This window comes from Ceratotherium simum, chromosome 29, assembly GCF_057802395.1.
Source record: "Ceratotherium simum simum isolate JZ-2026a chromosome 29, ASM5780239v1, whole genome shotgun sequence".
In the NCBI taxonomy this organism is placed as follows: Eukaryota; Metazoa; Chordata; class Mammalia; order Perissodactyla; family Rhinocerotidae; genus Ceratotherium; species Ceratotherium simum.
This window is the reverse complement of record NC_141928.1, coordinates 29,789,935-29,804,874: the sequence shown is the minus strand read 5'-3', so window position 1 is coordinate 29,804,874 and position 14,940 is coordinate 29,789,935.

Sequence of the window (14,940 nt, the reverse complement as noted above, 5' to 3'; positions counted from 1 at the left end):
GAAAAAGAATGTATATTTTTCTTTTGAGGAATCAACAGTCCCACACTCTCAGTCCATGTTGTACGGGGTGGGACTGACTCAACCCTCTGGAAATAGAGGTAAGCATGGAAACAGGCCTTGCCAATAATTAATTAATTATTTTAAAGATGTGTATTCCTCTAGTCATAGCGATTGGTAGAGTGTAGCAAGTGACCTGAGTCAGGCTAATCAGACTCAATCCCAGGAGTGCCGCCTCCTGTCAGAAAAAAGGTACTCTTTCTGCAGTGATCTCTAAACTGGTAGAATGTAAACCCAGAGCTCCGGCTGGCCATCCTTGCCAATATGTGGGAGTCTGTAACTGAGAAGGAAAGTAGAGCTGAGTTAGAGAACGCGCCTGATGATGTCATTTTAACTCCTGAACCCAGCTATGGCTAAAATCAGACTCACCTTTGTAGATTTTATTTATATGTCAAATTACCATTTTATGCAAAACTAATCTGAGATTTTACCACTTACAATCATATAAATCCTAATTAATACATCCCCTTGCCTCACATTCCCTTCCATCTACTTATATTTTTGAGGCAAAAGATATATATATAAGGTGTGTTATCTAAGTGGTTCCAAGTTCTCCAGACTTGAGTTCTTTTTCCCTTTAATAACTAAATCACAGTAATCTAACCTCTATTCTGCATAACTGCATAAGAGGTATTCCAGTCATCTCCCCAATTATTTCTGAGGAGGATTTACATGTTCCTAATTTTTTGTTCTCATATTTTGCCTCAAACTGATGATCTTGACTTTTTTACCATTCTTCTCTGTGCTTCAATCAATATATTGATACTTTGAATCACTGCAATTTGCTTTTTTGTAAAATATTTTTAAATTTTTAATAGACTGTCATTTTGCAGAATATAGCCAGTATGACTCTTTTACATATAAATACACACCACTAGCAATAAGCCTGCTTGAGACAGAGTTCCCTAAAAGGTGTTGCATATCTGATTTTGTCCACCCTGTGCACCAGAACCACGATTGTAATAGATGAGGCATGGTCTACCCAATCCAGTTAAACAGAGCTGTAATCCCTGGTCTATACTCAACTCAGAATTTGACAAAAATTACAAGTAAATATATATTAATCTATAGGATAGTGACTTGTATGTGTTTATCTCCAGCCCTGGTGGGCTGTTCTAATAGGCATTTCAAAAATAACATGTGCAAAACAGAATTCCTCATTCCCTCTATCCCCAAACTTCTTTTCCCTAATTCTTTCTCATCTCAGAAAGTGCCAGGATCATACACTCACATCCAATCCACTAGTAAATTTTGTCAACTATATTTTCAAATTTACTCTGGATCTGACCACATCCTTTGCTATTATGCTAGTACAAGCCACAATCATCCCGTCTATACTACTGTGAGGGTGTTCCAATTAATTATACACCTGCTTCCACTCTTGTTGTCCTACAATCCATTCTCTGCACAGCAGCTGTAGTGTTGTTTTAAAAATGTAAATCATATCATGTCATACTTTTCTTAAAGTACTACGAATGTTTTCTACCATACTTAAAATAAAATTGAAACTCCTTGCCACGGTCTATATGGTCCACATGACCTGACCCCCACCACTTCTATAACCTCATCTCCTACCTTCTGCCATACTCACTAGACTCCAGTTTCACTGTCTTCATGCTGTTTCTCAAACACATCAAAGCCTTTACATTTGCTGTTCCCTCTACCTGGGATACTCCTCCCCCAGAATTTCCAAGGGTTCCCCCTGTCATTTCAGACAGGTCTTTCCTCAAATGTCTAATGTCTTCTCTTTAGAAAAACTGTAACATGCTTTTTTAACCCCCATGGCACTTATCACTCCCTTAAACTGCATTATCTAAGTATCATTTTATGGGTTTATTGTCTGTTTTCTCCACTGTAAGCTCCATGAAGGCAGGGACTTTTTCTTGTTCATTGCTGTGGATCCTCAGTGCCTACACTAATGATATGCAAACAGTAACTCTTAAATAGGATTTGGATGTGGAATACACTTTCTGTGGGACAGCATTATACATTTTACTCTGGAGTATATCCATATATAAATTTATGCCTCTTCCTAACTAAATAACTGGTAGGAACTCTAAGCCAGTGGTTAAATGACTACACACTAACTTTCCCAGTGTACTTGCTTTTCTTTTCAGGCTCTGCTGATTCTTTTCTGTGTTAACATGAGCTTCTTGTTCCACACTGTTTGTGCTGAAATTGGCTACTACTTCTTACAGGGATCTGCTTTATCTTGAAAAAGTCATTTGTCTCTACATTTTAAAATGTACAAAGGTCATTTTAATATATAGGCTTTATCAAATGGTTTTTGTAAAGGTTTTCTTCTCCAGAATGTACAGCAAATTACTGGTTACATATTGTCCACTGCTATGGAAGTGTTTGTCTTTGTTTTTCTCTCTCTCTCTTTTTTTACATCATGATGAATTTCTGTCTCAAAACTGATCTAAGTGCTAGGATCTTTCATGTGTACTCTACCATAATAAATGTTTTCTATTATGCTGTCAGTTGTAGAGAGGGTAGTACGCTCACGCGCCCCTTAATGACATTTCAGTCAACAACAGACTGCATTTACAATGGTGGTTCCATAAGATTATAATGGAGCTGAAAAATTCCTATCACCTAGTGACATCACAGCCATTGTAATGTCATAGCACAATGCATTACTCACGTGTTTGTGGTGATGCTGGTGTAAACAAACCTCCTGCACTGCCAGTTGTATAAAAGTATAGCACATACAATTACGTACAGTACATAATACTTGATAATGCTAATAAATGACTATGTTACTGGTTTATGTTCTTGCTCTACTATAATTTTTATCATTATTTAGAGTGTACTCTTTCTACTTATAGAAAAAAGTTTACCATAAAACAGTATACTGTGTTACATTGGCAGCAGCGTCATACATCTCAAGTTTACCATAACTCTTGATTGCATCATTTTCTCTTGTGCTTGATTTAATCTCACGGTGTTTTGTTTATCACACTCCCTAAGAATACAAAATCCACTGTTAATGTTGCCAGTAAGAGGCCACATTGAGTGACTGACCTGCAAACAAAATTAAAAGTGACTAAGGACTATGAAGGTGGAAAATCAGTGATGGTTATTGCTCGCCAGTCAGGTACATTTCATTCCACCATAGCTACGATCTTGAAGAACAAGAACAAAATGATGAAGGCTGTTAAAGGATCTGATTCACTGAAGGCAGTGAGACTAACAAAAATTTGAGAAGGACCTATATCAGACGTGGACAAACTTCTAATGATCTAGACTGAAGACTAGACACTGAAGCATATCCCTCTCAGCACCATTATGATCACAGCCAAAGCAAAAAGTTTGTTTGCAGTGTTGAAAGAAAAGGCTGACCCAAATGTGATGTGGAATTCACTGCTAGTTCTGGGTGGTTTAAATCATTCAAGAATCATTATTCATTACATAATGTGAAAGTAAGTGGTGAGTCTGTGAGTGCTGATGTGAAGGCAGCTGAAGAATTTCTGGAAACTCTGAATAAGCTGAACATGGAGGATAACTACCTGTCAGAGCAAATATTCAATATGGACAAAACCTCCTTATTCTGGAAATGGATGCCTGAAATGACTTTCATCCATAAGGAGGCCAAGTCAATGCCAGGTTTCAAGGCTTTTAAAGACAGGATAACTTGGGGGTAAGTCTTGCTTGGGGGCAATGTTGCAGGCTACAAATTGAAACTCTTTGTGATCTGCCATAGTGAGAACCCCAGGACCTTCAAGCATATCAATAAGCACACACTGTGCTATAAGCCAGTGTACTATAGGAGCAATAATGTCATGGATGACCCAGCTCCTCTTCCAAGATGCCCTCCTGAATTGCTATGCCAGTGAAATAAAGAAGTACTGTTTGGAGAATAACATGCCTTTCAAGATTTTGCTTATTGTTGATAATGCTCCAAGACATCCTCCTTTTATTGGTGATCCTCATACCAATATCAAAGCAGTGTTTCTCCCTCCAAACACTACCTCTTTGATCCAACCAATGGATCAAAGAGTTATAGCAGCTTTTAAGACCTACTACCTGAGGAGGACCTGTGCCCAGGCTATTGCTGCAACTGAGGAAGACACTGATGCAATTCTGGAAGGATTACAACATCTATGACTGCATCAAGAACCTTGTTTGGGCTTGGGGTTATGTCACCAAGGAGTGTATGAATGGCATCTGGAAGAAGACACTCAAGAGGTTCATCCATGACTTCAAAGGATTTGCTTAGGATGAGGAGGTTGCAAAAATCAACAAGGCTGTGGTTAAGATGGCAAACAACTTTAACTTAGGTGTGGATGAGGATAACATTGAGGTGATTCCTGAGGAACTGACTACTGTGGAGTTGTTGGAACTGAAACAGAAATACATAGCTGAAGAAGAGGCAAGAGAAAAGGAAACTGCAGGAGAAAAAAAAGAACAACCCCCAAAAAAATTCACAGTAAAGGGTTTATCTGAAGGTTTTGCGGACCTCAACAAGCTCCTTAAAAAGTTTGAAAACATGGACCCCAACACCAAAAGGTTTTCATTAACAGAGAGGAATGTTCATGGTGTCTTATCCTCTTACAAGCAAATCTATGATGAGAAAAAGAAACAAATCAAGCAACCACAATGGACATATTTCTGAAAAGAGTGACACTTCCTCAAGAAGAGCCCCAGGCAGATCCTTCAGAAGGTATCCCAGAAGAAAGCACTGTAATCATAGGAGATCTGTCTTAGTGTTTAACAAAAAAGTTTAAAAAGTAAAAAATAAAAAATTTTAAAAATAGAAAAAAGCTTATAGAATGAGGATATAAAGAAAGAAAATATTTTTGTACAGTTGTACAATGTGTTTGTGTTTTAAGCTAAGCATTATTATTAAAGAGTCAAAAAGTTTTAAAAAACTAAATTTATAAAGTAAAAAAGTTACAGTAAGCTAAGGTTAATTTATTATTGAAGAAAAAATATTTTTTTTTAAATTTAGTGTAGCCTAAGTGTCCAGTGTTTATAAATCTACAGTAGTGTACAGCAACGTCCTAGAGCTTCACATTCACTCACCGCTCACTCACTGACTCATCCAGAGCAACTTCCAGTCCTGCAAGCTCCACTCACACTAAGTGCCCTATACAGGTGTAGCATCATTTTTTCTTATACATATTTTTACTATACCTTTTCTATGTTTAGATATATTTAGATACACAAATACCATTGTGTTACAATTGCCTATAGTATTCACTACAGTAACATGCTGTACAGGTTTGTAGCCTAGGAGCAATAGGCTATACCATATAGCCTAGGTTTTTGTAAGTACATTCTATGTGACGTTTGCACAAGATAAAATCGCTTAATGATGCATTTCTCAGAACGTATCCCCATCTTTAAGCAACACATGACTATAATACAATTCTACTACTGGAAAGAGTTGCTTCTTGATTAAAGTCCAAGCAATAAGTTTCCCACTTGACATTGCCATACTACTTCCTGGGTAACTCCATTTGGTCTACCCTCCAATAGAAGTAATTCAGTTGCATAAACAATTATTAATGTAGTAACTGCTTGAAAATTTAGAAGCTAGTATCAACAGCCTCTTAAGATATTTAAAAACATAACACCCTGGAAAGAAGACTTGATCTTTGATTCAAATATCTTTTATACATATGTAACAAAGGTTAAACTCTATATAAGAAAAATTTCTTATAAATGTTACAAATGTTTCAACACTATAAGCAAACTTTTTTAATTGAGAGAGAAATACACTTTCAAAAACAAAGTAACAGGACTAGGACTATTTCCATTTAAATGGAAATAGATAAATGTATTGATGAGACAGACTACTTTTTTTAGAGGAAAAAAGCATACCAGGTACAGGAATAAAAATCTTTTTCAGAATGACAGTCTCAGAAGAAATTTGAGAGAGAATATACTTTTAAGAAAATACAACTGAAATAAGGTTAAGAATGAGATGAAACAGAATAAAAGGTCATATAATAGTAAATAGTATTATTTCCTTTTCATTATTTTTCCAATAAACTAATCTGAATATAGTTTTTCAACTAAAGTTTTGGTGAAAACATAAGTAATCCCCATTATAATATTTAATAACTTTTTAAAATAATATATATCCTGTCAATTTTAAGCTGAGACTTAAAAAGGTACGCTTGTCAATTCCTAATCCAAGAGAGAAAGAAATGTTTGATGTTACTAATATCTCTCATCACTTATCTCTGAAGGCTGTTGTAAGGAACCTTGGTGTGGGGAAGAGCAGGAAACAAGCATTAGTCAATGCAAAAAAAACAAGACAGATTCAGGATGGATTTGAAACTTAGAAAAAGGAAAATTATGGGTTGAGTTGCCCACATTTATGGCTGTTAGCCCAAGGAAAGTCAACGCTGCAAAGGATAAAACTCTGATAGAAAATTTGTTGTTTTTCTGGTCTGAAGAAAAAAAGGAGAAAGTTTGGGGTAAGCACACCAATTTAAACTGGTAGGAGAACAGTAAAAATCAGACTCAATGGTGATCAAGTGAAAGCTTTTCCTCTAAGAACTGGAACCATACAAAGATGCCCACTCTCACCACTTGTATTCAACATAGTACTGGAAGTCCTAGCCAGAGCAATTAGGCAAGAAAAAGAAATAAAAGGCATCCAAATCAGAAAGGAAGAAATAAAATTATCTCTGTTTGCAGATGACATAATCTTACATGTAGAAAACCTTAAAGACTCCACACACCAAAAACAAATTGTTGCAATATGCAAATTCAGCAAAGTTGCAGGATACAAAATCAATGTAAAAAAGTCAGTTATATTTCCATACTCTAACAATGAATTATCCAAAAGGGAAATCAAGAAAACAATCTCATTCATAATAACAACAAGAAGAAGAAAATACTTAGGAATAAACTTAATCAAAGAGATGAAAGACTTGTACACTGAAAACTATAAAATACTGATGAAAGAAAGTAAAGCAGACATGAATAAATGCAAAGGCATCCCATGTTCATGAATTGAAGTAATTAATATCGTTAAAATGTCCATACTACCTAAAGCTCCCAAAGAATCAATGCAGTCTCTACCAAAAATCCCAATAGTACTTTTTACAGAAATAGAAAAACAATCCTAAACAACAAAAGAATCCAAATAGCCAAAGCAATCTTGAGCATGAAGAACAAAGCACTCCTGATTTCAGATTATATTACAAAGCTATAGTGATCAAAACTGTATAGTATTGGCATAAAAACACAGAAGACTTGGAAGAAAAAACTGGAAGACATAGGGGCAAATGAAATAGAATAAAGAGCCCAGAAATACACATACATATACACATATATACAGTCAATTGATATTTGACAAGAGTGCCAAGTATACACAATGGGGAAAGGATAGTCTCTTCAACAAATGATTTGGGAAAACTGGATATCTACATGCAGAAGAATAAAACTGGATGCTTATCTCATACCATATACAAAAATCAACTCAAAATGTATTAAAGACTTAAATACATTTAATACTTGAAATTGTAAAACTTCTAACACGGAAAAATCTTCTGGATATTAGCCTTGGCAACAATTTTTTGGATATGACACCAAAAACAAAGGCAACGAAAGCAAAAATAGACAAGTGGGGTTATGTCAAACTAAAAAGCTTCTGCATAGCAAAGGAAACAATCAACAAAATAAAAATGCAATCTACAGAATGGGAGAAAATATTTGCAAACCATATTTCTGATAAGGGGTTAATTACAATTCAATAGCAAAAAAAAAAATTAAATAAATAACCCGATTAAAAATTGGGCAAAGGAACTGAACAGACATTTTTCCAAAGAAGACATAAAAATGGCCAACAGCTATATGCAAACGTGCTCAACATCACTAATCATCAGGGAAGTGCAAATCAAAACCACATGATATCACCTCACACCTGTTAGGATGGCTACTATCAAAAAAAAGGAACATGGCGAGGATGTGGAGAAAAAGCAACCCTTGTACATTGCTGGTGGGAATACAAATTGGTGCAGCCACTATGGAAAACGCTATGGAAAACACTATCAAAACACTAAAAATGGTATTACCATATGATCCAGCAGTCACACTTCTGGGATATATCAAAGAGACACCTACATACCCATTTGCATTGCAGCATTTTCACAATAGTCAAGATTTGGTAGCAATCTAAATATCCATTGATGGATGAATGAATAAATAAAATGTGGTATATAATTACAATGGAATATTATTTAGCTTTAGAGAAGAAGGAAATTCTGCCACTTGTGATAACATGGATGAACTTTGAGGACACTATGCTAAGTGAAATAAGCCAGACACAGAAGGACAAATACCACATGATACCATGCATATTATGAATCTAAAATAGTCAAACTCATAGAATCAGAGAGTGGAATGGTGGTCACCAGGTGCTGGAGGAAGGGACAAACAGGGAGGTATTAGTCAAAGGGTAGGAAGTTTTGGTGATACAAGATGAATAAGTCCTAGAGATATACTGTACAGCATAGTGCCAATAGTTAACAATACTGTATTGTATACTTTAAAACTTCCTAAGAGGGTAGATCTTATGTTAAGTGTTCTTATCACAAAATAATAATAATAATAAATAAGATGGTGGGAGGAAACTTCTGGAGGTGATGGATAGGCTTATGGCACAGATGGTGATCATAGTTTTACAAGTGTATACTTATCTCCAAACTCATCACATTGTACAAATTAATTATGTGCAGGTGTTTGTATGTCCAAAAAAAAGGGGAAAAGAATGATTTTACTTTAAAAAATAAAGATTACATACTCAAGTTCTAATACAGGTAAAACTAATCAATGGTATTAAAAAATCATAAAGGTAGTTGCTTTGGGAGAATTGGGGCAAGGAAGGACTGGGAAGAGGCATAACAGAACTCTTCTAAGGTTATACTAATATTCCAGATCTTGATAGGGGTTGAGATTACACAGCTGTGTACATTTGTCAAAACTGAGTAAATTTTACTTGTGTATTATGTGAATTTTAAATCAAAATAAACTGCAATTAAATACTAAATTCTAGTTAATATTAAACTCTAGTTAATGGTATGCATGCTGAAGAAGTGTACAGGAGTCTGTAAAGTACTTTAAAATGCATAAAAAAGATGACCTAAGGAATAGAGAGAAGGATAGATCATAGATATGTGAGAAGCAAGTATAATAAAATCTTAATGGTAGTATCTAGTGGGTGGATATATGGGTATTCACTAAAATTCTTTCAATCCTCCTTTATGTTTGAAAATTTTCACAATAACATGTTCAAAAAAATTTTACATAAAACTTATCAGGGGCATAGTTCTTGAATGAATGATATAAGCTAGACTCTTACTGAATCAAGGGTAGAGAATAAATCAAAAATGGTGTCCTTATAAAGTCCCTTAAACTTCATTTAGGAAAAAGTAATACTATTTTTAAAAGACAAAACTTGTTAATAAGTTATTTACAACTCCTACAAGAGAGAAATGAAAAATAAATTTTAATGATCCTGGTGAAACTTAATTTTCCACATTGATCTGTAGTCATGGTTTTAATTGTTATTCCTGGGCAATGGGTACAAGGAAAGGACATGAAAGAAAAGAAATGTATCAGAAAATTTAAGGTAATGAGAAAAAAATAAAACAGCAAACTTCCCTGGCAGGATGTGTTGTCCGCAAAATCCTTTCACCAGTTTATAGCTATTTCTGAGGGGACTAATGGTTCCCCAGGGCATGTCAGATTGTATATGCCTTAGCAATAGGAGTTTGGTTCTTCCTACAGCGTTTATTCTTTAATTCAACTTTTTCAATACCCTTAGAGATTTTTGATAATGCCATTCCTCTATATCAGAGTTTCTTAAAAAACCGATGAAACATTAGGAAAGGAAGCAAGTCTCAATAAATACCAAAGATCATTCAAACCTCAACTCTGGCCACAAGGTAAAAATATTAGAAATAGATGTTGAAAATATACCTCCCCCAAAATGTCTTTTAAATCTGGAAATTTAAAAACATACTATTAAATAATTAATAGGTTAGAAATAGATTTGATTGTGATTGTGATAAAATAATCCAAAATATTTAAACTTAGTAATAATAAAATGACTATCAAATATCAAATTATTAAAGAATATAAAAGAAAATCCAAGTAAATTGTGAAGCTCTATCTTTTTCATGTTAGGAAATTAAAAACTAAGTATATTAATTTGCCCCAATTTTTAAAAATTCAACGTAATTTCAAACAAAATGAAATAGGATTTTTTACATTGGTCATGTTGATCCCAAAATTCATGGAAGAGTAAAGAACCAAGAATATTAAAGACAACACTGTAGAATAAAAAATGCATACTCACTATACCAGATATCAAGAGTGATAACACAGCTATAGTGATACCCGCCCTGCTATCAGTTCCCCTATATTAAACCCAGAATATATGGGGTTAAAACCAAAAGCACTCATCCTCTTTCCTTACTTCTCTAAGTTACATTCATATGTAAAGAACTTGGGTATGTATCCAGTAACAATAGTACTTCAGATAGTGTGGTAGTGGTGCAGGAAAAGACAAAGATATCAAAGAAACAGAGCAGAGAATCCAGAAATACTCTGAGAATATATGGAAGTTTATTTATATCCTAAATGAGCTGGTATTTGATATAAAACAGCATCACTAATCAGGAGAAAATAGATGAACTATTTAATAAATGCTGCCTGGGTATTGGACTAATTGTATTGAAAAAGATTAAAACACTACCCCGCCCCGACACCATGCCCAAAATAAATTTGAGACAAATTAAATATCTAAATGCAAAAAAAAAAACTATAAAATCTCTAGAGAAAAATGAAACACATGCTATGTAATTGAAGTGAAATTGACTGTTCCTCTTTTAAAATGATGTGTTCCATCCCTTTATTTCATGGTGTAATTATTATAGATGACTAAAGGCTCCTCGCTAAAGTAAATGTTCTCCTAACTAAAGCCTACACGGTTGTGGAGGTGCTGGAAGAACTTAAATGTGGAGGGACTTAAAACACTAAACTCTGGCTTTTACTCAGTAGGAATAGACAGCGAGGAGAAGCTCTATTTCCAGTCCTCCAACGTTGTCATTACCTTAAAGAAGCCAAAAACAAGTGGAAAGTTGCCAAGAATCCACAGGAAACTGTTTCATTTCCACCTGTTACAGGTGTTTCCCCCCACTTCTGTTTATCATGTAAAAATATATGACATTCATCAAAATTATAAAAATAATAAAATAACATGAGAAAATATACACAATATATTGTTAATTTTAAACATCAAGTTATAAAACAGGAAATGCAGTGTGTTCTCAAGTTTTCACTATATGTAGTATGTGCATAAAAATAATCAAAATATAAATAGTTATGTCTGATATTGTGGGTGACATTTATTTTCTCCATTGGGCTTTTCTGAATTTCCCAAATTTTCTACAATGAATACGTATTATTTCTATAGTCATGGAAAAAATTAATTCAAAGAAGAAAGAAAAATCGCTGTTTAATAAGTAAGGTACAGTTTAGTTATTTGAGACATTACCTCTAATGCATCTAAAAGTTGCTATCTTCAGCAAGGTTTACAGATTCAACTTTAAATCACTTCTGGGATTAGAAAGTCTCTTACAAGAAAACAAAGGAGTATTTAAATTGGCTACCAGAGCCACTGGTGGGTCCTCTGGAAATGTTTAGGGCCCAGAGGTTAGAGAGTACTTACGTGGCAGATTGACTATTACTGATATAAATTTATAACATGAATTGCTATTGGGGGTAAAAGCTTCAGTTTTGGTCTGCCCCCCTCACCACTACCAGCAGTCATCTGGAATTGTGGGATACTTGCCTGTGGGTTCTAACAGCATGACTACAGCTCAAAGAGAAGATAGCTAAGATCCAAACTAATCAAAGGAGGAAGAGCTGCAGCAACTTCCATATGTAGACAGAAAAAGTTGGTGAAAAACTGGAGAAAAGGAATGCTGAATAGAGATATCCATGTTGATGTCTAAAATGGCTTCTTGTTCTGAAGACTGTAGTCCCAATATACCATGCTCTCTACTGTAAGTGGAGAATTTGAGGATCCTATACTGTTGCTTAAACGAGATAGACTAGAGCAGAGTTGGGAAGAGTTATTTCCAGAAAGAAGATAAGATATGGGAACGAGGAATTTTGAATGATTTATTTTATTTGAAAAGTTTTGAATAAAACTGAAAAAATCATGGGAAAGAAGTAATTGTTGGGTGAAGGAAATACCTTGAATACTGTGAGCATCACTTTAAATTAGTTGTTTCTCTTTACCTTGGAAAACAAAAAAATGGCAGCCTAGGAGTTCAGATTAAACTAACATGTATTGTGCACTCCCTCTGTACCAAGATCTTTCGGGTATGTTACATTAATCCTCACGAAAACCCTACAAAGTAAGTACTGTTACCTCACTTTGCATCATGCTCATGTTAAGTGTCTTCTTCAAGGTTTGTACAGCTAATAAGCCACAGAGCCAAGACTGAACTCCAGGTCCTCTGACTCCAAGACAACTGCTCCTGCAATTAAAACATAGTACTTCTCCATAAAAGTACCTTACCAGCAGTAAGAACAAAGGAGTGAGAGGACTGGAGCACAGTAGGCTTCCACGGCACAGCCCTAGAAATGACTAGAATATGCAGGATAGCATGTTTAGAATATGCAGGATAGCATGTTCTAATCAATCCCCGAAAGAAGGCTACTGCTCAGATAGAGGCTCCTACAAGATAAGAGCTTAAAGCTTCAGCTGTGTTCCCAGCAACAAAGAATTGCACTTGGTACCCAAACAGCAATGATAGTGAAAAATCTCAGAATAATTCTCAAGACCATGTAGAAAAAGGAGGAGGGGATGTAATTCTAACTCACCCAGTATTGCTTATTATCAAGAACTTTTAGGGCTCCTAGAGGGTCATTTACTTGGCCAAGCATTCAGAGCTCCTGCCAGAGATCTGTCATACTGTGAAGAACAAAGGTGCTTTATAAACAGTAGGAAAAATTGGATGAAACAGAATATAAGATGCAGTATTTAGTACCGAAAGTTTCCTCTTGAGGAAATCTTCCATGGTGAGTGTGCCATTCCCTGCTTCAAAAAGTTCCTTGGGTTAAAATCAGGGAATCTGGGTGAGTACATGTGCTTTACAAGCTACCACTCACTCCTGTTGGTAAACACGGGGAGAAGAAGGGTGAAGGCTTCACAATCCACAGTCCTTAAGCAGAGTTTGCTTTCCCCCCATAGGTGATGCCCAATGGGGAGGATCAGTCTAAGGACCGAGGCTTTGGAGAGAGAGGGACAAAACTTGGAGAACCAAGAAACTACAATTTTACCTCTTTATGGCAGAAAAGAAAAAGCACAGGTGACAGAAGCTCCTGATGTTTGCCCATGCTCCCTCCTACCCACCAAGTACCTCCTCTTTTTCTTGTGTGATACTGTTGGATACTTTATAGTGCATCCTATCTGCACTGCAAAGCTTAGTCACATTCTAAACAGTGGGTTCTAGAACCCTTTTGTAATAACTGAAGCTGTGTCAGTATGTCTGCTGATGGTGGATATATGTGTGAAACTGACTGGCTGAACTCACAACACTAAATGGCATTAAATTAGTCTATGTAATATAAAGCAACATAACGCCCCTCTCTAATTTCCTGTCCAATGACTGTTTTTCTTCCTACTTCAGTTTTAGAGAAAACTGAGGTCAAAGTTCTGGACATCCTTGCCACTATTCCCTTCCAAGGAAAATTTGAAAATATAATCACTAACTATAGATTAAGAATTATTTGGAAAAATACCAAGAATATAAAGAAAATTATTAATGTCCCAAATTCTATATTCCAAAGAAAGCCATAGTTAACATTTTGGCATATACATACAAAATTGCAACCATTTATATTATTAGGAAACTTTCTTTTTTTCATGTAATACTATATTATGAGCATTGTCTCTTGTCCTTAACTCTTCTCCAAGACTACAATTTGCATTGGTGATATTACATGTGACATATGTCTTCACGTGTGTATACTATAACCATTACATGCCAGAACTTCAGCATCCTAGAGGAAAAAGTTATAGCATCTGTTAAAGCATGACTGAACTTGAAATGTGATATTACATGCAATGTCACTTATTTTTCCTTTTCTATTGTTGGATCTTTCAAGGAAAAAAATGCTAAATAATAATGCATATTTAAATGACTTTTAGGGAAATATCTACAGTGTCTCACCATGTGGCACTATGTATGTAGACCAATAGTTAGAGAGAGATAATCTTTATCATCTTAATGATTTATCTTCATAGGTCTAGATTACTAAGAGATTTACCAAGAATGAATGTGTGTCCTATCATTGCTTTTGGGTGTCTAGGTAGATGACACTTATTCTATTTTTGTTACCTGTTTGTTTCATATATTATATTTATAGATTTCCAAGCATTAATTTGGAATTCCATGCATTGATAAAAATAAATGACATAATTTTAGTATGAAGTTTGGATGGACTTTGCATTCTTTGCATATGTCTTCATAAATGGGATTAATCATAGTTTTATTCTCTGACAGTTTTGGGTAAAAGGCAATTTTAGTTTGATAAAATAATTTGCAAAGTGTTCCATAACTTTTTCACATTGGAACATGTTGAATAGCACATAAATTATTTGTTTCTTAACAGTATAAAATAACTATCATAAGCTTTCTGCATGCAGTGTCCATTTTGAAAGTCTAGTACTCACATACATATTGAAGTATATAAGGCATAGTATGTGTTGAATAAATGAGTAAATAAAGCATGTTAGGAGAGCAGAAAGCACAGGGTTCTGTAATAGCACATAGCAGCGGCATCCCACTTGGACCAGGAGGTAAGAAAGTCTTCCTAGAAAAGATAACATCTAAGTTAGAAGAA